Source organism: Cervus canadensis, chromosome 10 (genome assembly GCF_019320065.1).
Source record: "Cervus canadensis isolate Bull #8, Minnesota chromosome 10, ASM1932006v1, whole genome shotgun sequence".
Taxonomy (NCBI): Eukaryota; Metazoa; Chordata; class Mammalia; order Artiodactyla; family Cervidae; genus Cervus; species Cervus canadensis.
In genome coordinates, this window is record NC_057395.1 from 74,759,674 (window position 1) to 74,786,090 (window position 26,417).

Sequence of the window (26,417 nt, forward strand, 5' to 3'; positions counted from 1 at the left end):
GTGGATCACAACTAACTGTGGAAAATTCTTCAAGAGATGGGAATACCAGACCACCTGACCTGCCTCCTGAGAAATCTGTGTGCAGGTCAGGAAGCAACAGTTAGAACTGGACATGGAACAACAGACTGGTTCCAAATTGGGAAAGGAGTACACCATGACTGTATACTGTCACCCTGCTTATTTAACCTACATGCAGAGAACATCATGAGAAATGCTGGGCTGGATGAAGCACCAGCTGGAATCAAGATTGCTGGGAGAAATATCAATAACCTCAGATATGCAGATGACACCACGCTTATGGCAGAAAGCGAAGAAGTACTACAGAGCCTCTTGATGAAAGTGAAAAAGGAGAGTGAAAAAGTTGCCTTAAAACTTGACATTCAGAAAACTAAGATCATGGCATCTGGTCCCATCACTTCATGGCAAATAGATGGGGAAACAGTGGAAACAGCAGCTGACTTAATTTTCTTGGGCTCCAAAATCACTGCAGATGGTGACTGCAGCCATGAAATGAAAAGACACTTGCTCCTTGGAAGAAAGGTTATGACCAACCTAGACAGCATATTAAAAAGCAGAGACATTACTTTGGACAACAAAGGTCCATCTAGTTAAAACTATGGTTTTTTTCAGTAGTCATGTATGGATGTAAGAGTTGGACTATAAAGAAAGCTGAGTACTGAAGAACTGATGCTTTTGAACTGTGGTGTTGGAGAAGACTTGAGAGTCCCTGGGACTGCAAGGAGATCCAACCAGTCCATCCTAAAGGAAATCAGTTCCTGAATATTCATTGGAAGGACTGACGTTGAAGCTGAAACTCCAATACTTTGGCCACCTGATGCAAAGAACTGACTCATTTGAAAAGACCCTGATGCTGGGAAAGATTGAAGGTGGGAGGAGAAGGGGACCTCAGAGGATGAGATGGTTGGATGGCATCACCGACTCTATAGACATGGGTTTGAGCAAGCTCCAGGAGTTGGTGATGGACAGGGAAGCATGGCGTGCTGCAGTCCATGGGGTTGCAAAGAGTTGGACACAACTGAGTGACTGAACTGAACTGATAATTCCCTAAAGATGGTGGAGGCATTCTTAAATCCTTGTGGGAGTACCATCCAAGAAGATGGTTTTACACTAGTCTCTGGATCATTCCATTCAAAGGCAAATAGTTCCTGAGACTCAGGACTTAAAGGTTTACAGTATAAGCTGTCTTCTAAGTCCAGAACTATAAACCAGAAAATGTTTCCAAATGACGTTTTAGGTGAAGAATAAAGATTTGCTACCACTGGGTTTATATCTTCTACAATTGGTTAACGATGCTCAAATCCTGCGTACAATGGTTATCTCCAGTCTGGCATTTTGTACTGGCAGAACTGGAATGTTACATGGGGACTGACGCAGTTGGGTTAATTGGGATTTAAGATATGTGGTTATCAGAGGCTGTATACCTCTCTTCACATGCCTCTTTAAAGGCTATTGCCTTAAATTTGGAGCTTTGGTGCCTGGATGGAGTTTTATCACTAATGGGTCAATTAGCTGTCTTGGTTCTCTCTGGATGTTGAACTTACCTTTCCTAGAATTTTAGGGACTTGTGGTTGAGGCTCGTCTCCCAGCTGTGATAGTGCAGCTTGGGGTTGATTAGCGTAGGGTTGACCTGGGAGTGCTTTAATGTCTACTTCTCCCTGGTGAGAAAGCCATTTAATTTTGTGAGATGTCACCCCAACAAGAGAATAGGGCATGCAGGCACATTTAGGAAGCTGTGCTTTAAACATTCTTTTTCCAGTTATATAGATTCCAAGGTATAAGGGAGAGTACACATATACAAATCCCCTGGGTCGACCCTGACCATCTAGACCTGCAGGCTTTTGTCTCAGCAGATATTGTCCTGCTTGAGGCACAGGACCTCCTGGGTGGACTTGAGCACCCTGCTCAGTTTGAGGAGGGGAGACAGATCCCTTCTGACGGTCTGGTAGGGAAGGGCTCAGGGCTAGGGCTGGCCCTGTGGCCCTGGGAGAGCTGTTGGAAGCCTCAGCCTCACTGGCAGGGATTGTCCCTCCACGCGCTGAGGGCAGGCTTGCCTTTTGCAGAGGAGCCTACGAGAGTCAGGACTGTCTCACTCAACACCTTGGAAAACTTACCCCGAGAAGAGGAGGGTGGCAGAGATGACTGTATCACCTTTGAAAAATGAAGTGAGGACTCTCAGACTCAGTTGAGCTTGAGAGAGGAATTCAGGAGTATACAGGTTGAGATATCCAAACCCTCACTTCCTTTTGGAGCAGCTTGGGCTTTACCCTTCCTGGTGGAGGACCATAACATGTGTCTCCCCAGTAGAGACCACAGATGAGCTGATCTAGATGTCTGGGCAGTTTCCAGGTAGAACCTCCTTAGATCCCATGGCCTTCACCACAAATGTTTATCCCTCTTGGCAAATTTTCCTCTTTTTTTTTTTAATTGGAGTAGCTTTACAGGCTTCCCAGGTGGCGCTAGTGTTAAAGAACCTGCCTGCCAATGCAGGAGAAGTAAGAGACATGGGTTCGATCCCTGCGTTGGGAAGATCCCCTGGAGGAGGTCATGGCACCCCACTCCAGTATTCTTGCCTGGAGAATCCCCGTGGACAGAGGAGCCTGGTGGGCTACAGTCCGTGGGATCGCAAAGGGTCAGACACGACTGGAGCGACTTAGCACACTTATAAATGCTTTACAATGCTGTGTTAGCTTCTCCCGTACAATGAAGTGAACCCATTATACACGTACACACATATACCTATACAGGTACATACATCCCCTCCCTCCGGAGCCTCCCTTCTACCCCTCTAGGTCATCTCAGAGCACCGAGCTGAGCTCCCTGGGCTGTTTGGCTGTTTCTCACTAGCTATTTCACACATGGTCGTGTGTATATGTCAACCCCGCCTCCCAGTTCATCCCCCTCCCCTCCCCCACCACGTCCATATGTCTGTGGACCATTCCTGCCCCGCAACTAGGTTCATCTGTACCATTTTTTTAGATTTTTCTAGGTTACACACACATACCTTTATATACACTTGTTTTTCTCTTTCTGACTTATTTCATTCTGTATAACAGACTCTCGCTCCATCCACATTTCTACAAATGACTCAATTTTGTTCTTTTTCTTTAAATGGCTTTAATATATAGACACACACTTAAAGGCAGTTGAATGTTAACTCCCTGTCAGTTTAGCTCATATAGAAATTCTCAGTAAGGGGAAAATCAAAATGTGTCCTATTGTATAAAGGCTCTTCTCCAGCTAGAAATGGAGGTAAAGATGATTCTGTCCCTTTTCTCCTCTTTTACAAAGGAAATTTAATTGGAAAATAGTATTATAACTCTAAGACCCATTTTCAGGCCATATTCACCCCAGCTCCCACTGATATTGGGACTGTGCAGTGTTACAAAAGAACCATTTTCTTTTTCATAACTCCAGTACACCATATACAGCAGGAAGTCACAGAAATCACCAAGAACATAACATGTTAAGACTTATAGAATAAAAGCATGTAGCTAGAGCTGGACAGGTACAAACAGAAGGAAGCACAAGTTTGCTGATAGAGATCTGTGTCCAAATGATTCTGACATATTAGAATGTCTAACTTCATTAGAAACATTATCTCCATCTTCAACATACTTCAACCTTCTCAGGCCACTTTCTAGTGGTATTGAACATTTAAGGGCTCTTTTCAACAATTCCACTAAAATTCTTACCAAATTCTGTTTGTGTTTTCGAAGACTTTTTACTTTGTTTTCAGTTCAGTTCAGTCACTCAGTCGTGTCCGACTCTTTGAGACCCCATGAATCACAGCACGCCAGGCCTCCCTGTCCATCACCAACTCCAAGAGTTTACTCAAACTCATGCCCGTCGAGTCGGTGATGCCATCCAACCATCTCACCCTCTGTCGTCCCCTTCTCCTCCTGCCCCCCAATCCCTCCCAGCATCAGGGTCTTTTCCAATGAGTCAACGCTTTGCATGAGGTGGCCAAAGTACTGGAGTTTCAGCTTCAGCATCAGTCCTTCCAATGAACACCCTGGACTCATCTCCTTTAGGATGGACTGGTTGGATCTCCTTGCAGTCCAAGGGACTCTCAAGAGTCTTCTCCAACACCACAGTTCAAAAGCATCAATTTTTCGGCGCTCAGCTTTCTTCACAGTCCAACTCTCACATCCATACATGACCACTGGAAAAACCATAGCCTTGACTAGACGGACCTTTGTTGGCAAAGTAATGTCTCTGCTTTTTAATATGCTATCTAGGTTGGTCATAACTCTCCTTCCAAGGAGTAAGCATCTTTTAATTTCATGGCTGCAATCACCATCTGCAGTGATTTTGGAGCCCAAAAAAATAAAGTCTGCCACTGTTTCCACTGTTTCCCCATCTATTTCCCATGAGGTGATGGGACCAGATGCCATGATCTTAGTTTTCTGAATATTGAGCTTTAAGCCAATTTTTTCACTCTCCTCTTTCACTTTCATCAAGAGGCTTTTTAGTTCATCTTTTAAAATTGCCCAAATATTGACCACCATATTTCTTATTTAAACTGCAGTTATTATATAAAATTCCTCTACATAGATGTCCTGTTACTGCCTTACTCTCATCCTTCCTTAAGTACCTACTTGTCTTAATAACATTGCCCCACAGGTCTTGTTTCTCTTTGATCTCTGCTTTTTGTTAAATCACTCTAAAGACACACAGCTGTGCTTTTCAATCTGTGTTGACCACCCATTTGAAAATAGAGGATTTTTCTCATCTCCCATTTCACTGATTCTAGTCCTCATATTTCCTATTTATTAAATTTTTTTTATCATGGTAAAAGTCACACAGTATAACACATACTATTTTAACCAGATTTAATTATACAGTTAGGGACACTAAGTATCATATTGTTGTGCACCCCTCACCATCATCCATCTCCTGAATTTTTCACTCTCCTAAACTGAAACTCTGTCCTCATTAAACACTGAGTCCCCATTCCCTCTCCCCATCCTCCCTCTCCTGACATCCACCAATATACTTCTGACTCTATGATTTGACTATTCTAGGTACGTCAAATAAATGGAATCAAACAGTATTTATATGCACCTACTTTATATTGGAATGCATTTTTAAGGTTAACTTAATATACATGATTGATATAATCATGATGGTGTAATCACTCACTTAGAGCCAGACATCCTGGAATGCAAAGTCAAGTGGGCCTTAGGAAGCATCACTACAAACAAAGTTAGTGGAGGTGATGGAATTCCAGTTGAGTTATTTCAAATCCTAAAAGGTGAGGCTGTGAAAGTGCTGCACTCAATATGCCAATAAATCTTGAAAACTCAGCAGTGGTCACAGGACTGGAAAAGGTCAGTTTTCATTCCAATCCCAAAGAAAGGCAATGCCAAAAGATGCTCAAACTACCGCACAATTGCACTCATCTCACACACTAGTAAAGTAATGCTCAAAATTCTCCAAGCCAGGCTTCAGCAGTACATGAACCGTGAACTTCCAGATATTCAAGCTGGATTTAGAAAAGGCAGAGGAATCAGAGATCAAATTGCCAACATCTGTTGGATCATCAAAAAAGCAAGAGAGTTCTGGAAAAACATCTATTAATGCTTTATTGACTATGCCAAAGTCTTTGACTGGTGTGGATCACAACAAACTGTGGAAAATTCTTCAAGAGATGGGAATACCAGACCACCTGACCTGCCTCCTGAGAAATCTGTATGCAGGTCAGGAAGCAACAGTTAGAACTGGACATGGAACAACAGACTGGTTCCAAATTGGGAAAGGAGTACATCATGACTGTATACTGTCATCCTGCTTATTTAACTTATATGCAGAGTACATCATGAGAAACGCCAGACTGGATGAAGCACCAGCTGGAATCAAGATTGCTGGGAGAAATATCAATATTTCTCAGATATTCCTCAGATATGCAGATGACACCACGCTTATGGCAGAAAGCGAAGAAGAACTAAAGGGCCTCTTGATGAAGGTGAAAAAGGAGAGTGAAAAAGTTGCCTTAAAACTTGACATTCAGAAAAATAAGATCATGGCATCTGGTCCCATCACTTCATGGCAAATAGATAGGGGAAACAGTGGAAACAATGGCTGACTATTTTCTTACCAAAATCACTGCAGATGGTGACTGCAGCCATGAAATGAAAAGACACTTGCTCCTTGGAAGAAAAGTTATGACTTACCTAGACAGCATATTAAAAAGCAGAGACATTACTTTGCCAACAAAGGTCTGTCTAGTCAAAGCTATGGATTTTCCATTAGTCATGTATGGATGTGGAATTGGACTATAAAGAAAGCTGAGTGCTGAAGAAATGATGCTTTTGAACCGTCATATTGGAGAAGACTTTTGAGAGTCCTTTGGACTGCAAGGAAATCCAACCAGTCCATCCTAAAGGAGATCAGCCCTGAATATTCATTGGAAGGACTGACGTTGAAGCTGAAACTCCAATACTTTGGCCACCTGATGCAAAGAACTGACTCATTTGAAAAGACCCTGATGCTGGGAAAGATTGAAGGTGGGAGGAGAAGGGGACCTCAGAGGATGAGATGGTTGGATGGCATCACCGACTCAGTGGACATGAGTTTCAGTAAACTCTGGGAGTTGGTGACGGACAGGGAAGACTGGTGTGCTTTAGTCCATGGGATCACAAAGAGGTGGACATTACTGAGCAACTGAACTGAACTGAGTATACATCTTGCAAACAGATTGTGCCTTCCTTTTTTTCCTCTTTATTGTTAATGTGCTTACTTTATTCCTTAGGTTGACTGGTACAATCATGTTTTTCTTCCTTTTCCCCTTCATGTTAAAGTGGCAGGTGTGCGGTTGACATTCCCCAATTTGGAAGGTTTTCTTCTCAGGATGACCAGAATGAAATGACCCAAAGTGGATTCAATAAGGTTTTGGCTGCCAGCATCCAATAGTTAGCTACAATTAGCCAACTACTACCAAATAAAATGATTAGACATAGATAACCTAGACAAGCAACCCAAAGGCCTGGGATGCTAACCCAGGGTTTGAATATCTCAGCAGCTAAACCTTTTAGCTTCTTTCTTGGTCTTTCTTGGGGTGGATCTATGAACCCATCATCCTAGTGTTGGGAGTCCAACCCAAAGTTTTGGCCTCTAACTCGACCAAAATCTCCCCAAGGTGGGTCTCTAGCCCACATTACTGATGAGATTATTAAATAACTTAGGTACAGGCACATTTTAATGTGGTTACTCACCCAAAAGATATCTGATCCAGGAGCTGTTTCTTCTCTCAAAAGTGACAGTAGCCCTGAGGAGCCTAGAGCACCGTGGAGGTGGGGGCAGCAGGAACCCAGCAGCCAACCCTCTAGACAAATTCAGTCTATTTGGCCACTCAGGGGCAGCAACAAGGGATCACACTCTGCTGAGGGCTACATGCTTGGGCGCGTGGTCACAAGACCTGCCAAACATTGCAAAAACTGTTACCGAAGCGCGTGCTTGCTGCCGAACACACATAAAAGCCAATACTATGGCACCAGCTCTTGGGGAAAAAAAGTTTTTGTGTGAAGTCGACCAGCAAGGAAACAGAAAGCAAGGCTCACAAATGTCTCTGTGATCCAGGATTCAGGGTGAAATGTGAGGGTTAGGGGAATTTCAAACTTGGAAGCTGAATGGCTAGTCTTGAATCAATCTATGTAAGCTATTCATGCTGCTGGAGGGACTTCCCTGGTGGCTTAGTGATCAAGAATCTACCTGCCAGTGCAGGAGATGCGGGTTCGATCCCTGGGTCGGGAAGATCCCCTGGAGAAGGGAATGGCAACCCACTCCAGTATTCTTGCCTGGGAAATCCCATGGACAGAGGAGTCTGCAGGGCTACAGTCCATGGGGTTGCAGACAGTTGACTTAGCAACTGAGCCTGCGTGCTGCTGGAAGCCAGATTTTTCTTATTGAAGGACTTCTTACTTCATAAAGGGCTCAGGTGGCAGCATTTCTGTTCTTTGAGTTTCGTAGACCAAAGATCCTTGCTTCCAGGGTTATCCTGGAGACACGGGTTCCTGTCTTGCACATGTTTAGTGCTGTCTCTGTAAAATAACTCTCAGCTGGGTCAATCAATCAACCTACTTAAGGAGGCAAAACCAGTTTAAGCTGGTCAATGTTTTACATGCTATTTCAGGAGCTCCTTTATTCCAGTTTCTGTTTCCTTGATTTATCCCCATCATCCTTTGAATAATTCCTAGCTTTCTGGTACAAGACAAAAGCTTAAAAAAAAAAAAAAAGTCAAAATCATGAACGGCAAGAAAGAAGAGTTCATTGACCTAGGAAATGAGTCCAGACAACCAAAGGCAGTGCACAAGGGGGAATGCTCTAAATTTGAACTCTCTATTAAACTATATTTCTGCATCAATGTTAACTATTTTTTAAAAAGATTTTTTTTTTTAATGTGGATCATTTTTAAAGTCTGTTGAGTTTGTTACAACATTGCTTCGGTTTCATGTTTGGGCTTTTTGGCTGCCAGGCATGCGGGATCTCAGCTCCCCAACGGGATTGAACCCACACCCCAGGCACTGGAAGGTGAGGTCCCAACCACTGGATGATCACCAGGGAAGTCCCCAACACTAGCTGTCATGAGAGTTAAAATGATTGGACACTGTGCAGGAGATTATTTTCTTAAATGACATATACACTGAAGTGTTTAGGCATTAAATATCATGTTTGTACCACACTCTCAAATGATTTTGGCCAAAAAAAAAAAAAAAAGAAACAATTCAGACACATAAATAATACACACAGAACAAGCAAGCAGAGCACAGTGTTACCAGCTGGTGACTGAGATAAGGGGGGGATGATATCTGGGTGTTCACTGTGTTATTCTTTAAACTTTTCTGAAGCTTTGACATCTTTCAAAATAATAAGTTGGAGGAAGTAAAAATAAAATAAATCAGACAGAGAACAGGAACTGTGGTTGGGGACAAGCCTTTGGCCCTCTGCCTGCCCTGTAAAAATAGCTCCGATCACAGCTGCCTCAGTGTGATGTGAGGAATCACACACCATTCGCTTTTACCAACCAAAGGATACATCTAGACAGGTTTGGAGAGCAATCGTTTCCCTGTCATCCGGAAGATGGATACGAAAAAGAGGAAGAGAATGAAGGAACGCAAAAAGGAAGGATGGAATGAAGGAGGGATAGAAGAAAGGCAGGAAAGATGGAAGGCAAGAATTCATTGATCTGGGGCAGGCACTGTGTTAGATTCTTTCTTCTACATCATTCGTCTGTTTCTAACAACAACCTTTAAAAGACAAAAAATTGAGGCTCAGAGAAGTAAAAAACCTGTCCCTTGGCCATAAAATAAAGACTGCTTATCTCAGATAATGATGTCCAGTAAAGAAATAAGATTAAACCAATTAGTCACGAGAGGGCCCGTACATATATACAATGGAATATTACTCAGCTATAAAAAAGAATGCACTCAAGCCAGTCTTAATGAGGTGGATAAACCTAGAGCCTATTATAAAAAGTGAAGTGAGTCAGAAAGAGAAAGAGAAAGACCAATTTTGTGTACTCATACATGTGTATGGAATCTAGACAGATGGTACTCGTGTACCTATTTGCAGGGCAGCAGTGGAGATGCAGACGTAGAGAACAGCTTCGTGAACACAGCAGGGAGGGAAAGAGTGGGATGAATTGAGAGACTGGCCTGGAGACAGATCCATTACATATGTCAAACAGAGAGCAAGCGAAGATTTGCCCTGTGACACGAGGAGTTCAACCCAGTGCTCTGTGACAGCCTAGGGGAGTGGAAGGGGGTGGGAGATGGGAGGGGGGTTCGGGAGGGAGGGGACGTATGTATACCTGTGGCTGATTTGTGTTGATGTGTGGCAGAGGCCCAACGCAATATTGTAGAGCAATTGTCCTCCAGGACTGCAAGGAGATCCAACCAGTCCATCCTAAAGGAGATCAGTCCTGGGTTTTCATTGGAAGGACTGATGTTGAAGCTGGAACTCCAATACTTTGGCCACCTGATGTGAAGAAGTGACTCATTGGAAAAGACCCTGATGCTGGGAAAGATTGAGGGCAGGAGGAGAAGGGGACGACAGAGGATGAGATGGTTGGATGGCATCACCGACTCAATGGACATGAGTTTGGGTGGACTCCAGGAGTTGGTGATGGACAGGGGGGCCTGGCATGCTGTGGTTCATGGGGTCACAAAGATTCGGACATGACTGAGCGACTGAACTGAATTGTATTTTGTTCTATGCGTCTCAATATTGAGCAGTTATAATCTCTGATAATTATTCGTTAGTCAAGAACAGTTATGTTTTATGAGTATTGTTCAATTGCCACCCCCAGTAGAATGATACTCAGATGTGTTCTTTCTATAAAACTATACAAGTAATAAAAAAAAGGAGGAAAAGACGGCCAAAATCTCTATGAACATAGAGATTTCTAAAATCCTTACCATGGATTATTGTTATTTAAAGGAAAGCTTTGTAGCAGGAAGGACTGTGTCCTTTAGGCTAAAGCATTAGTAAAGACACATGGGCCTCTCATCTAGGCTAGACCTCAGGCCTAGAGGGTGAGTCCAGGAAAACTAAGGGGCTTCTCCCTCCATTTGCAAAGCTCCTAAGACTGTAAGGATGCACACAGTTTTTCCCCTTCTGCTGTATTACAATGTAGTGGCTGGTATGTGAGAATTAGGATGTTTAATTTGGGGTGAAAGGGTGGGGATGTATTCCCTCCTTCCCCCACCCCGCCCCTGCTCCAGGCTACCTGCAGACTTGGAGGAAAGGGCACACTTGCTAGTGTAGCCAGCATCCTATGAAGACACTCTCTGCTTCCACTCTGTGAGGGACAGAAGCAAGTAAGCTAATTACGGCAGCTCTGGGAGTGACTCCCATGTTCAGGCAATTCTCTGTTGCTTCTCACGTGGAGAAAGAATGTGAGAGAGGGAACATGTTAACAGCTCAGAAAGAAAAAAATGTCCTTGATGGGAGAATTAAAATGGAAGACCTCTTTATCATTGATGGTGATTCTCACTCCAAGGTCAAGAGCCAGTAGCACCTTCCCAAACCAAAGTTTCTGTCATTCTTTCAGGAAGACATTCATTTAGGTCCTAAGATCTGTCAGATGTGACATGAAAAATCGGGGAAAGGAGAACAAGGAGGCTCTTGATCAAAAGGTCAAACAGATATGGTAGATTTTACCGCCCCGTGCACACCTCCTGGGGTCTGGCATCTCTTGGGATCCAGGTGACAACAGTCTGGGGAGACAGACAGACACCGTGTGTGAAAGCCGACAGAGCAGGCGGAGCCGGTTTGCAGGAAGGCCGAAGCCTCACAAGTTGGTGGACCTGACTGTATTTTCGATGCTCCTTTCTGACGTCATGTCATCCTGAAGGGCTCCTATCCTCCCTCCCCACCCCCACTGCAGTCCTGGCCTGGGGGACTAACTGACCACTGGCCACAGTGGGGACCAGAAGCAGTGGGGCTTCCAGGTGCAGTAAGCTGTCCAGAGAGCTGAATGCACGTCTTCTTTTTGTGTGTGTTTGGCCCACAAAGGACAGGCCTTTCTATTACAAATGGCAACACCTTCCATTAACTGGCAGGTTCAACTACAGTCAGAGGCCTGAGATCTTGGGACCACCAGTGTCTGATGACTCCCAAGGCACATCATTTCAGCACCCAGGACAGCTCCCGACACACAGTGAGCCCTCAAGGCACATCCGAGTAAGGAATGACATTCTGGGGATGACCCTGGTGGTCCAGAGGTTGGGAACCCCCACTTGCATTGTTGGGGGCACATGTTCGATTCCCGGTCCGAGAACTAAGATCCTACATGCCACATACATGATGCAGCCAAAAAATTTACAAAACAAGAATTTTTGTTCAATAACAAGACTGTTAGTGGTGCTGTCAGTGGATGGAGGGAGGCTGAGGAGAGGAGCAGAAATGGTCTTAGCACAGTGGTTTCAGGGTTCACGATCCCCTAGTAGTGAGGTGGGTGAAAGAAAAAAGCTAGGGTCTGCACATGGGAGCCCCATGGCGGGGGGAACAAATTTGATAACAGGGATTTCCACCCAAAAGTCAGGGATGTACTTGAGATGTGACTGCAATGGTATGTCAGTAAACTGGTGCTTTAGGGGGAAAAAATTTAAAAAGCTTATTTGATGATTTCCATGACGTCTATTTTCTTATCATGGCTGATTTCAAGCTACCAGTGAGTAAAATTCCTGAACGTTTCATGGTCGGCTCTCAGAGCTGTCTGTCTTCTGCCCATCACTGGGTGTGAAGGATCAGGTGGGTCTCCATCAGGGGTCTCACGGCAGAGGTAGGGGTGGGGGCAGCGTGGGGCTGTGGCTGAGCGTGCACACCTTGCTGCACAACAAGAGGTGTTCCTTGAATGAATCACCCACAAAGTCACAGACAATGAGGATCCGGCTGATTCAGACCAATCAACACTGAAGAAGAGGAACTAGCAGGGACCAGGATGAGGCAGGATCTCCAAGAGAGAACGAGGGCTGTGAGAGGGTTAGGAGAGGCCCCAGGGAGGCTCCAGAAGCCCTTGAGGCTTTTTGAAAATGAGGCTCCTTTGATCAGGCTGCAAAAGTCAAGCCTGGAGAGAAGGATGTCGACTGTGTTACAATCTTATCAGTAAAATTATGCAAAAAAATAGTGCTTGATTCATCCTTTGATTATACTAAGAATTAGGGCATCTTTGCCACTATCACCTAAACCTTGTTAAATATGAGATAAAAAAGTTACTTTTTATCAAATGCAGTTTCATTTTTTTCCCCCTAGACAAAACCTTTAGATCAGAAGAGGCGGTTGAGATTAGGAAATCTGATAGTGCCAATTACAAGCTGGGCAGCCTTCCTGGGCCTCCACGTCCTTACCTGTAAAATGGGGATAATAGTACAAGTATCCATGGTAGAGAGGATCAAGTGATTTAATAGGACCTAGAGGGATGTGATGGGAGTGGGGACGGAAGGAGGCTCAAGAGGGAGGGGAGACATATATATATATAATTATTGACTGATTTGAGTTGCCGTATGGCAGAAACCAACACAACCTTGTAAAGCAATTATCCCCCAATTAAAAAATAAAAAAAGAAATCTTGAAGAATGTGTGTAGGGTACTGAGAACAGCACTTGGCCAAAAGTAAATCCCAGGTACACATTTCTTATATCACAAAAATTTTGCTGTAAAGCTTCAGTACCCAGTTTAATTGGATTTGCCTCAAATACGACCTTTAAAAAAAATCTGTTTGGATCATCCTGGGATAATAAAGACCTCATGTCATGTATGTGGTCTCTACTGGGAAGGAAAGGCACCATGGTGTTATGAGAGCAGTTTTGGGAGGCCTGATCTAGGCCCTGGGCCAGGATGTGGGGATGATGAGAGACACAGAAGACTCCCCCAAGGAGGTGATGATATTTCATCTGAAACAGGACAGGGGAGCTGCAGGTAACTAGGTGAGGAATTGGGGTGGGGGAGGGGAACATTCCAGGAGTGGGGGTTGGATAGCATGTGCAAAGGCCCCGAGGTGCTGGGAGCCTGGTATGTCCTGCCAGGACCACGTGCACAAAGGGGTGGGAGGTGGGACAGGCAAGGGGCAGGGACCTGGGGAGTCAGGGCTCCAACCTAAGGGCTGTGGAAGGCTCTGGAAGGTTTGAAGCAGGGGTATGATGACTGGGGTCAGATTTGCCCTTCGGATGTTTCCAGTTATAACAGGAAGTTCTTGTCTAGGGCTATTCTTTTCCACCAGATTCCCTATCACAGCCTGGTTCATATCTCAGAAACTGGGTGGGATGGCAGAGCTCAGTTTTAGGTCCTTGGTCACATCTCAGGAGAAAGTTGGAGAGAAGGACAGAAAATACGCAGCAGGAACTCCTGGTGTGGCCAGCAGGAGTCTGAGAGTCAGTCCGAAATGGGACTTGTCTGGACCCAGCCTGATGCTGGGTTTGAGGAGAAGCCTCAGGACCATCTGCAGTCACAGCGGCCATGGAGGGACCAGTGAAGGGTCAGGATGGAGGCCCCCGGCTTCGGGATTGTCGGCTGGCGAGCACCGCCTGGCTGGGAAGGTCAGATCCCACCAGGACTGCAGGTGAACACGGGGACCCAGGAGACACAGGTGATCTCTGTGCAAATACCTTCAGGACCCACAGTTCACGTCCCTGCAGTCCATGGGGTCACAAAGAGTCAGACACGACCTAACAACTGAACAGCAGAAGTGTGAAGTTATTACAATTCCTCGAGGGGATAAGCCCCTGCCTGTCTGTCTCATCTGTGCTTATTGTGGGCTGAATTACATATTTCATTAATTAACTCAAGTAGTATTTGCAGTAAAAAAAAAAAAAGAGAGAATTAACTAAACAGAGGGAAAGCAGTGGAATTCCATCACGAGGATGTTTATGAATAATTAAGGGACTGCTTGTCAGTGAGACCCTCCCCCTCCGCCTGTTGCCTTTCCCATCACGGCACAGGCAAGACTTTGTTTTTGAGCATGAAGAGTCTCTTAATTAAATCTTATTTGTCAAGAAGGCGAGATGTATTTGTGTTTCCTCTGGCTCTCATTGTTATAAACTTTGCAGTGTTTTCTCTGAAAAACGCTCCTTTTCGGCTTGGCAGAGCCGGGCTGTCGGCTTCTCTCTCTTCTATTGTGAGAGGAAATGCTGCAAGTTCTCTGTCAGGTAATCAATTATCCTCCTTAAAGGATCTCTGAAGTCATCATCTGAAAATTACAGCTTCTGAAAAATAGTAAAACGCCCACTTTAACATATTGTCACTTGTCGGAGTGGTTTTGCCTTCCCCTCAGAGTCATTAAGCCTATCGATTGCCCATGTTAATGACCTCTGGCTCTAAACGTCTCTTCTGCCCGTCACTTCTGGGGCTTCGATGTTGACACTGTATCTCGCTCAGCTTCTCAGATGCTCTGTAACGATGCCCCAATTAGTAATGCATCCTTCCCTTTCTCCATCTCACTCTAATTGCTCTAATTTATGTCCCTTGACAATCTTCCCACCATGTGTGTCATCTGTACCTCTGTGTGGGGTAGGAAGGTCTCAAGTTCAAGGTCCCTGTCGGGTAAACAACAATTGAGACAATTTCAAGTTCATGGACATCCTCTGCCATCAACTACTCCATCAAGAAAATAAGACCTTGGTATTGTTGGTGAGTAGCAGATAATTTATGAGCTTGTCAGCATAATCCACGGTCCCTGATCTGTATCAATATGAAGTAAGAAACCATTTAAGAGGAGACAGGAAAACATGGCACACCTCCCTCCCCCTCCTCCTCTCTTTTGACATTGACTCATTCATGTATGAAATTGAGTCTTTGTGATGGTGAAGCATTAAAGATCCTGTGTAGTCAAATTAATATCATGGAGCCAGAGAGTGGAAACAGGTTATTAAATGTCCCCTACTTTGCTTTCCTTCCAAAGAGCAGAAGAAAACAACAGAAGGTTTAGATGCAAAAGTGAATTCATGTCCAAGGCTTCATGAGAGCAGCATAGACTAAGAAAGGGAAAGCAGGGTAGATATTCCAGACAATTCAGGGTCAAAAGACTTCTATTAGAAGCATCATAGTCATCCACATACAGTTTGTAGATTCTGCATAGTTTATCCATCCTTTCCTCTTGTGAAAGAACCTCAGGGGTCACACCAGCATTTAGTGAAAATGAGGAAGCCATTGAAATTCCTTGAGCCAAGGGCTCAAATTCAGGTCTCAGCCGTGCCAGCACCTATGGTTTCATGTCTTGCCAGACTGTGTAATTATTCAAATAACTCACTTTAGCACATTCCAGTTATTTCATCAACCCCAGGCCACTGCTTTACAGTAGGAAAGAGGACATAGAGCCTTAAATTGTTATTTAGGGCTTCCCTGGTGGCTCAGATGATAAAGAATCTGCCTGCAATGCAGGACATCCAGGTTTGAACCCTGGGTCGGGAAGATCCCCTGGAGAAGGGAATGGCTACTCACTCCAGTATTCAGGCCTGGAGAATCCCATGGACAGAGGAGACTGGCAGACTACAGTCCATGGGGTTGCAGAGTCAGACATGACTGACCAACTAATAGTATACAATTTATCTGTCTGTTCTTCAGTGAGCTTGGGGGATCACGCTAAGGAAGTGGGGGACTCTCTGCTGACCCCGCATTCCACACTGGGCAGCAGATCCATCCTTGAAGGGAGATTGGGGCAGCGCATCTCCTTGCCCTGGACCAGACTGGAGATGGGCACCAGGGGCTGAAGTTGCATCCCAGGCTTTTCCTCAGGCCAGCTGTGTGTGTGTGAACAGAACAGACCTTGTTTCAGACCTCAGTTTCAGATTCCACAAAATAAAATCTATAAAATGGAAAGAACACTAAATTGCCCTGACTCTAAGGTGCACCTTGTTCATGTTAATATCTGTTGAATCTGGTGGTGTCACATAACTGATGGAGTCTCATTGTTGCATCGTAATCTACTTGTCAATGTTTTATTTCTGAGTGACACGTAAAACAATGATGCTCATCTGGTCAATGTTGTCTTCGATGTGCGAAATGCAGTGTCATCTGACACTGACCAGCTCTCGTGAAGGTCGAATGTGACAAGGTGGGGTGGAGAGGCCTTTGCAAATTATAAAACGCCGCTCAGCTCTGCCCAAGGAGCGTCCTTGGCAGACATGCCTCCTCTCCAAGCCTCAAGTTCCTCGTTCTTTCATTGAGGATGGTGGACCCAGGATGGTGAGATTTTCTCTGCTGGGTGATGTCTTAACAAACCCAAGGCCAGGCCTGGCCACTTTGGGCAGAATTCTCCTGGATAAGTGGAGATGAAAGCCACGGATGAGATGTCTCTGAGGGACCTTCCAGATCTGACGTTCTAGGGTGGGTGAGTCTCCCTGAGGACTTGAGGAGAGGGCAGAGGGGAGGCTGGCACGGCACACTCCGGGGCACCACTCACGCCCACCACGGTGGGAACGGAGACCCCTGGAGGTGTGCAGGGAACAAGCCCCTGTCACACTGCCGGCCTCGGTGCTGCTCTTCAGGGAATGGGGGGAGAGGCCCTGAGCCTCTCCTTGACGCACAGCCTGAGGGGCCTTAGGGAGAGAGGCCGCTGCAGAGCAAATGGAAATCTTACAAGGACACTGCCCCCAGAGAAGGTCAGGAGGGGCATGTGTGTGTGTGTGTGTGTGTGTTGGCCATGTCTACACAAGGCAAAAGCAGCAAGCAATTTGTTCCTGAGCTAATCTCATTAGGGAAATTTAAGGGAGGGTCTGCCCAGCTGGGTACCTGAAGGCAGGTGTCTCCAGGAGTCGCGCTGTTCTGACACCCCCCACCCCCACCCCGGGTACTGACCGCAGCGCTGGAGCCAGGGTGGGGATGGCAAGTGTGCTGATGACTTGATTACAAGCATTTGTACCTATTAGCTGGAGAAGGCAATGGCAACCCACTCCAGTACTCTTGCCTGGAAAATTCCATGGATGGAGGAGCCTGGTAGGCTGCAGTCCATGGGATTGCTAAGAGTCGGATACAACTGAGTGACTTCACTTTAATTTTTCACTTTCATGCATTGGAGAAGGAAATGGCAACCCACTCCAGTGTTCTCGCCTGGAGAATTCCAGGGACGGGGGAGCCTCGTGGGCTGCCGTCTATGGGGTCGCACAGAGACGGACACGACTGAAGTGACTTAGCAGCAGCAGCAGCAGTACCTATTAGCCTCAGCTTCTGGTTTGCTGCTCGCAGAAACTTTAGCTTTTTTATTTTCTAAATGAAAATTTTTGTTATGAAAGTGATAAATATCTGTTGTGAAAAGAATTAACCCTGAGAGTATAGCCTTGTAGCATTTCAGTTGGAGTCAAGTGTCCTGAGTGCCATCTTTTCCATAAAGATCCACCATGTATATCCCACCTCCCCTTCCGATCCCCCTATAGGGGAGCTGGGAGTCATTAGTTCGGCACACCAGGCTCACTGTGGTCTGGCCCCAAGTGATGCCTGGGGATCATTTCCGGCTGCCTGTGATCCTCTCCCCTCTCTGAAGCTGCCCGCTGTCCTTTTGGGAATCGTCCTTCCCCCACGTAGGAGGGGTGCGGGCTAAGCCCTGGTGATAGGTGACATCGTCCCTCCTGAAAGCTGAGGGGCGAGGCCCGCCCTCTGCACCTGTCTTTCCTGAAAGGTGGGCGCTTAGCCTGGCCCCTCAACACTCTTTCCTGGGACTTCATTTTGAGCAACTGAAGGAAAGAAGAGGAATTAGAAGGAGGTCTTTTCTCTTGGCGAGCCAGCGTCCTGATCAGCACGCTCTGGTCTGAGATGCTCTTTCTTGGCCCTGCAGAGTCCTGTGGTCCCTGCCTGGTCCTCCCTGTCTCTTCTAGTCTGTGGGGCTCAAGATCCTGCAGGGAGAGCACACAGCCCTCTCATCACCCACGTGGGTCTCTACAGTTTGCAACCAAGAGCCCTAACTACTCTGGTGGTCCATCTGGCCATTCAGATGAGAACACCCTTGCCACCTACCCCTCTGCTGCCTGGAGAAAAGATAACCCTCTAGTGCCAGCTCTTACCAGGATCCCGCCTTTGAAACTCTGAGATCTTGGGGATAATATGTGAGTCATCAACACGAAGACCTCCCTTGCCAGTTGGTTGAATGGATTAACCTCCCCCCATCAGCAGAATCTACAAAATTGTTTTTTAGTAAATGGTCTCTTTGGAAAGTGTTCCAAAGAGAAAGATGATCTCTGGCTCTTAGAGCAAAAGCCTCTTTGTCTTAGAGATAAGGACTGATTTGTAACATTCGTCATAAACCATTGATTTTGCTTTTGTGGGACAAGCTCCAGAAGAGTTCCTCTTTCAGAAGCCTATCAAATTAGGTGGTTTTGAGCAAGACCTTGCCTAAGCAGTGTGTCTGGCTAACCCTCAATAACATGAGAAGTTTCAAAAATAGTTCGATTTCCTCCCCTCCACTTCCCTGTTGGGCTGGTGATGCCTGCATGGGTTGGCCTTGGGGCTGGAGACAGCAGCTCCACACCAACCATTGTGGACACAGGTGTGTGTCCCCCTCCTCCCCGGGACCTGCAGACTCCATGTCCGAGCTGTCAGGGGTCCATCTGGGTTCTGCGTGAAATGACGTTGGAGGTGCCATGAGGTCCCCATCAGGCTTCCAGAGCATCTCAGACACTCTGTTTGGGCCGATCCCACCCCCAGGACTGAGAGCGGGCACAACACTTCTCCCCGCACTCCTGTCTTTGTCCCATGGCGGGGCTGACCAGTCAGCATACTTGGAGCTGTGGGGTGATTCTCTCCGATTATCTAAATAGATGTTCATGTTGTTTACAAGCAAGAACAGTTGTATTTCTTCTTTCCGATTTGCATACCTCTTATTTCATTTTCTTGCCTTCTGAATGATGGGGATCTTTGAATAGCCCAGCAAGTGCAAAGTTCCTGAATTGGGGTGAATCTATTCTGTTTGAGGAGCTGAGACAAGGTGAGTGGACCGCAGGAGGAGAAGGCGGGGCCGGGTCACCCTGGGCACAGTAAGCTGGTCGAGAGTGGGGAAGTGCCGAGTCAACGGGAAAGTGTTAAAGGATTTGAGAGACGAGAGCAACATTTGGGGATGCTGTTTATTCTGGGACTGTTAGCAAATTCAAGTAAGGTTATTTGTATTTGCAGAGACAGATCAGACTGTTTTACAACTGAGGGATTAAAATCATGTAAAAAGTACTCAACCCTATTTTGTAAAGGTTATTCAAAATGATAGATTTATTTCTCAAATTCATGATAATTATGCATTTTAAAGCTGACAGACAGCAGAAAAGTTTACTGAATGGCATGAATATGATAGAAGTACCAATTTGAAACCAAACCACCAATTTTTATACCTTCCAAGGGAATTTGACTGCTGGGTTTCTGTCTCAAACAGAAATAGAGAATATTAATGAATGCTTTGAACACTTTTTCCCTCAAATCATTTTATAAGCTTTGATACCAGAATTTTAATTGAAAGTGAAATATCAATTATTAAAAGACCTGTATATTCTATGAAAGGTCTTATATTTTGCAGAAACTACCAGTAATATTGTGCTTTTTTACCTTGTAGCTGTTGGCGACATTAAATAACATTTTTTCCTTCTGATGTTAAAAGATTTGCTCATTTTAGAAAATTTGGAAAATTACTCTAAAGAAGAAAATGAAAACCAATTACGATTATACCGCTCATATGTTGCCACTCTCAGCATCTTGGTTTATCTCTTACTCAAGTTTTTTCTTTGAATATGGGTGTATACGACAAGAGCTTAACACAGGTAGTTTCATATTCTGCCTTTTTCCCACTTTGCATGATATCATGAGCATTTTCATAGATTATTATGCTATTAATAGCTTCTGATAAACATATTATAATATTATCCATCAACATTCCCTTGTTTAGACAATTTATGCAAGCTTCTCCATTCTTATATTGCTGGCTGCTTGTATCGGTTCCAATTTTTGCTGTTAAAATTTATGTTGCAGTACACGTCTTACTATATAACTTTGGTTCACATTTATGAATCTCTCCTGAAGGTAAAGTCTTCTGTGTACAATGAGTACAGGGGAGTCCGTGCTTTTTTAAAAGCTCTTGATGTGGCTGCCAGATGGTTCTGGGGGACGCTGACACTGAGAGTCCCCACTGCTGAGTGTCCTCAAGGCACAGTGCAGTATGTGTTGAAAAGCGTTTGTGCAAGTCCCATTTGAGAGTGTGCTTGTGTTGTTCTTTTAATTTGCAGAGAATTCACTGCAGGGACCGGCTAGTCCTGGGCCCCACCTTCTCAGGGTCGGATAGGACCCCATCTTCGAGTCACTGAAGAAACCAAGTCCCCTCCTGACTGAGAGTCATCTGTGCCCAGCAGCCCTGCGCTGGGAGAAGAACCGCGCCAGTGACCCAGGGTGTGGATGGGAGCTTCTCTGACCTGAATCCAAACCCGCTCCCTGATGGGAGGCCGAGGAGTTCAGCTGTGGGCCTCGGTCACCCAGCGAGGGGCCTCAGGTTAGCACGTGGTCAATGGGCACCCTAGAGACACCCGAGACGCACCCCTTCCATCCTCTCGAGGTCGGGGTGCCCTGGACACAGGTTCATCTACTGCGCGCGGTGCCAGGGTCTCCCGAGCACCGTGTCCTGCTGGTGTCCTATCTCTTGACACCCCTGGGCGCCAGGCCCCGCCGACCGCTTCACCCTGGAGGCCGGTCCCAGAGCCTATTTCACGGCTCATTCAAGAGGAAAACGAGGAGGATGCTTCCATTTCACCTGTTAAACGATTTAATTCCCAAGGGACTTGTCACCACGGGATCAGCATGGCCTGATTCCTGGGTCATTTTTAATTTGTATTCTGATGAAACTACCCAGACCCCATCAAGCTCTGTGTTTGGCCCCAACAGAAGTCACACGGCCAGGCCCAAGGGGACCTCTGGTCAGAGGTCCAGGGGCTGGAAGGGGAGGGGAGCAGAGTGCGTCTGATCATTTCATGTAACTGATGTGTGAGGTGACACCCACAGTGAGTGATGGGCTCCAGCCCCCCCTGAAGACGGGGTCCCGTGGAAACCCATCTGATAAATGTCCAATTAAATGTTCAGAGGGACTGTTATTCCCAGAGCAGTTTTAGCCCCAGACGTCTTCATGCTCCTGACCTTGCTCACACCCGTGTTTATGTACAGATCATCGCTCCCCTCCTTCCCACATCCTCCTGCTCCTCGTGGGGGTGGTGAGGACGCCTGGCCACCCTCTGGTCAAACAGGCCACATAGGGTGTGAGCGGGAGAGCGGGGGGCTGGTCTGCTGGCCCGAGACTCGAGGGAGGGGAACAGAAGCCAGGGCCTGAATCCACATGCTGAGCCCTGAGCGGTGCCCCTGCCGGGTCTGTCCCCCAACCCCTGAGGTCTCCATGGTGGTCTCCCATAGGGGTCCCTCCTGAAGTTCTTGATGCTTCTGAGGGCTTCAAGGTTCCACGTTCCTTGGAGATGCTCCATCATCCATGGCCAACAGGAGAGAGAGCTTCTGTTAAGAGATAGAGGGCTGTCCTTTCTGCTGGAGTCGTGAGCTGGGAGACTAAGTTGTAAAGCTGCTGGTGCCATCTTTCCACCTCAGGTGCGGAGCTTCCTGAGAGTGAAGTCAACGCTGATGAAGGTAGAGTTGGGACAGAGACAGAGAGGCAATCACAAGGAAGTCACTTGAGGTTTCAGATCTCATAATATAAACCTATGAACTTCTCAGCTGTGGTGGCCAATGTGTTTCTCCCTTTCTGAAATCGTTCATATTTGATTTCGGTATCATGATTTCCGAAACCAAAGACCCTGATTCATATCCCTAGGAATCAGAAAGCTTAAAAAAACTAAATGATTGTAATAATAGGAATTAAACCATGATCAGCATGACTGACAGAGACAAAATTATATGTAATTATGATTATCTCTTCATTCTGACTAAAATAAAATACAAATGGAAAAATAGACCCAAGCAAAGCTATTGAAAGTTATTTCACAGAGAAGAAATGGACGACAGAGATGGATCCGAGGATAGCTGTTAGAGGGGAAGTGTAGAATTTATCATGTCGCTTGCCATGTTGAGATACGGAATGATTTCTCGGGAGCTTCAGGGGTTGAGCCATCGTGCACAGCCTGCTGTGAAGTCAGGGCAGGTCCTACCTCTGCTGTGACTAGTTGGGGGTTCCAACAAACGATCACACCTTGGAGGAGGCCTGTCCTTGAGCAAGAAGAACATCTGTGGCTTTCCTGAGGTTCACTATTTCACGTGAACCAAATATTATTTCATGTATTTGTAACTGTTGTACTGAATATTGACTGGGGAAAAAAGAGCTTTTCTACAATATGGGTTGTTGTTGTTTAGTCACTGAGTTGTGTCCGACTCTTTTGTGACCCCATGGATTATAGCCTGCCAGGCTACTCTGGCCATGGGATTTTCCAGGCAAGAATACTGAAGTGGGTTGCCATTTCCTTCTCTGGGGGATCTTCCCAACCTAGTGGTAGAACCCACATCTCTTGCATTGGCAGGAGGATTGTTTACCTCTGAGCCACTGGGGAAGCCCACAAAATGGGTAAGGTGTAGAAACACTGATTCAAAGGACATATGTGATCTCCATCTCATTGAAGACAAAGAATTTGAAGAAATAGATTTGATGCTCCTGTGGGGCCACTCTTGAACCCCGCCACTTCTCTTTGCCTATAAAGGGGACACTTTGCTAATTTTGTCTTTGTAATTCCTGTGCTTTGCTTCAAAGTTTCACCATAGATGTATATATCCCATATACGTATGTACCACAGCTGTTATAGATTAAATGTGTCCCCAAAATTCATAAGTTGAAATCCTAACTCTTAACCCCCAGTGTGATGGTGTTAGGAGGTGGGGCCTTTGGGGGATGAGGTTGTGAGGGTGGAGCCCTCATGAATGGGATTAGTGCCCTTATGAAAGGGCTCTTCCTATCAGGTAAAGACAGCAATAAGAACCAGGAATTGGGTTTTCACCAGATACCTAATCTACCAGTGCCTTGATCATGGACTCTTCAGCTTTCAGAATTGTGAGAAATAAGGGTTTGTTGTTTAAACCACTTATTCTATGGTATTTGTTACAGCAGCTTCAATGGACTAAGACAATAGTTTTATAACTTTGATTTAGGAATTCTACTTTGGAGATGCTTCTGTGCTTATACTTGCTATGTACATTTACTGGATGTCTATTTTGGCTCGCAATTCTCTTCCTGAGCCCCATCCATGTTGACCTAGTTGTCTGTGGTTTGTTCATTTTCATTGCAGCCTAGTTTTCCATTATATGATGAGGATATGGGTATCTATCCTCCCACTGATGAGCATTTGGGGCCATCAAAGACAGTGCTATTATGACTGTTTTTATACACTTATTCTGTCCACAAGTGCAAGTTTCTTCTACTCAGCAGCTTTCAATTTTTTGGATTTCACCACTGATAAGAAATATAATTTGCATCATAACCCACAACACACATGTACCGACTTTCACATGCATGTGTGACAAGTAAATTTCACAATATTTTTACCCTTATAATGTGTGACTGTGCTGTGATCTATTTTATGTCACTTAAAAATGCTGGCGTTTTCAAGAGTCACTAATGGAAACTACACCCTTGGTTATATACTCAGGACTGGAAATGCCAGATCATTAGGTGTGCATAGCACCCAAATAATTAGAAAAAGCCAATGTTTCTCTGAAAATGGTTGTGACAACATCTTTCCCACCAGCCATGGTGACAGTTCTCCTTGCTCTATAATCTTCCCAACACTTGAATGTATTGGGTCTATAATTTCCCCAACACTTGAATTTATTGGATTGTGAGATTTTTGCCAACCTGGAGGGTTTTACATGGTATCTCATTATGGTTTAATTTACATTTCCTGAGTACCATGAAGGTAGAGAATCTTTTCATACTTTTAAAAAATTATTTAAAAAATTTGTTATCAAATGCACTTCTTCACTATGCCACATAGCATGTGGGATCTTAGTTCCCCAACCAGGGATCAAACCCAGGCCCCCTGCATTGGAAGCTTGGAGTCTTAACCACTGGAGCACCGGGGAGGTCCTGAGAATCTTCCCATACTTCTCTTGGCCATTGATTCCCATTTCCTCTTCAGCCAAGAGCTAGCTCAAGTCTTTGTCTATTTTCTATTGAGTTGTTGTAATTTTTGTCTTTTTCATTTTTGAGGTGTTTCTTCATATATTCTGCATATTAATCCTGGTGATGTGTGTATGGAAAATATTGGTTCAAATGCACCAGGATCAACCTGAAGAAAGCTTTTGTTAGCTTGCCAGAAAATACTGAGGGACCTAAGGGCTGTTGGGAAGGGCAGGACCTGGGAGGGGGGGGGGGAGGCCTCAGGCAGAGTGGAAACGCGAGGAAGACGCCCCCAAAACCTCTAACCCAGCAGCATGTGGTTCTGGGGGAGCAGCAGCCACTTAGAGGTCCCTGCTTTTCCTGCCCATGTCTATGCGTCTGTGCACAGAAGGCATCACTATGATGGCCAGTCTGCTGCCAACTCAGGTCCCAGACATGAGACCATCCCACTCAGTAATTTCTCAGATTCTCCCTTCAGCAAACGGAGGGATGGGGATTCTAGAACTTCACCCCTTTAATCAAGGGATTCCTCCAAGTCTCTGGGCTTTGTTGTTCAGGTATGCATCTATTCATTCACGCATTCACTCACTTGCTCACTCACTCATTCATTCCACAGGTGTAGATGCAGTGTCTGCTACGTGTCTGACCAGCTCTAAGCACTGGGAACAAAGCCATGAACAAAACAGAAAAGTCCCTCCTGGAGAAGCATCCATCCTAACTCAGAGACAAAGGCTGACGTCAGTCGGTAAAAGAAACAGTGTGTCAGGGGCTGTTTGGTGCTTTGGTGAGAAATACAGCAGGGAGGTGACTGAGGGTTGTGGGATGTGGGTCAGCTCAGTTCAGTTCAGTCGCTCAGTCGTGTCCGACTCTTTGCAAGCCCAAGGACTGCAGCATGCCAGGCCGACCCATCCATCACCAGCTCCCAGAGTTTACGCAAACTCATGTCCACTGAGTCGGTGATGCCATCCAACCATCTCATCCTCTGTCGTCCCCTTCTCCTCCCGTCTTCAATCTTTCCCAGCATCAGGGTCTTTTCCAATGAGTCAGTTCTTTGCATCAGGTGGCCAAAGTATTGGAGCTTCAGTTTCAGCATCAGTCCTTCCAATGAATATTCAGGACTGATTGCATTTAGGATGGACTGGTTGGATCTCCTTGCAGTCCAAGGGACTCTCAAGAGTCTTCTCCAACACCACAGGTCAAAAGCATCAATTCTTCGGCACTCAGCTTTCTTTATAGTCCAACTCTCACATCCATACCTGACTACTGGAAAAACCATAGCTTTGACTAGACAGACCTTTGTTGGCAAAGTAATGTCTCTGCTTTTTAATATGCTGTCTAGGTTGGTCATAACTTTTCTTCCAAGGAGCAAGTGTCTTTTAATTTCATGGCTGTTGTCACCATCTGCAGTGATTTTGGAGCCGCCCAAAATAAAGTTTTTCACTGTTTCCATTGTTTCCCCATCTGTTTGCCATGAAGTGATGGTACCGGATGCCATGATCTTAGTTTTCTGATGTGTGTATGTGGTAGGGGTGTTATCTTAAAGTGGGGTGAGGGAGGCCCTCTGAGAAAGCGACAGAGAGGGAGCAGCCCCGAGACTCTCTGGGGAGGGGCTTTCACTCGAACACCCCGGGGTGGGCGTGGGGCTGGGTGTCAGCGTCACCAGACAGGAGAGAGGATGGGGTCCCGGGTCAGGGGAACCAGAGCCGTGAGGAGGGGCCGGGTCAGGAAGGCCCCGCGTCCAGGGAAGGACTTGGCTTCTCCTCTGTCTGTGGAGCAGCAGAGGGTTTAGAGCAGAGGGTGGCGGCGCCTGGCTCTGCCTCCGGAGCCTCAGCCGCATACG

General features: G+C 45.8%; 1 long non-coding RNA gene across 1 annotated transcript in view; it reads left to right on the plus strand.

Annotated features, from left to right (window-relative positions):
• The window catches only part of LOC122448599, a 68,695-nt gene extending 43,223 nt beyond the window's left edge, over positions 1–25,472 (plus strand). The window contains exons 2-3 of the long non-coding RNA XR_006271687.1: positions 20,712–20,971; positions 25,194–25,472. This is a non-coding gene — a long non-coding RNA (uncharacterized LOC122448599). The remainder of the gene's footprint in view (positions 1–20,711; positions 20,972–25,193) is intronic.
• The last annotated feature ends 945 nt before the right edge of the window (positions 25,473–26,417 follow it).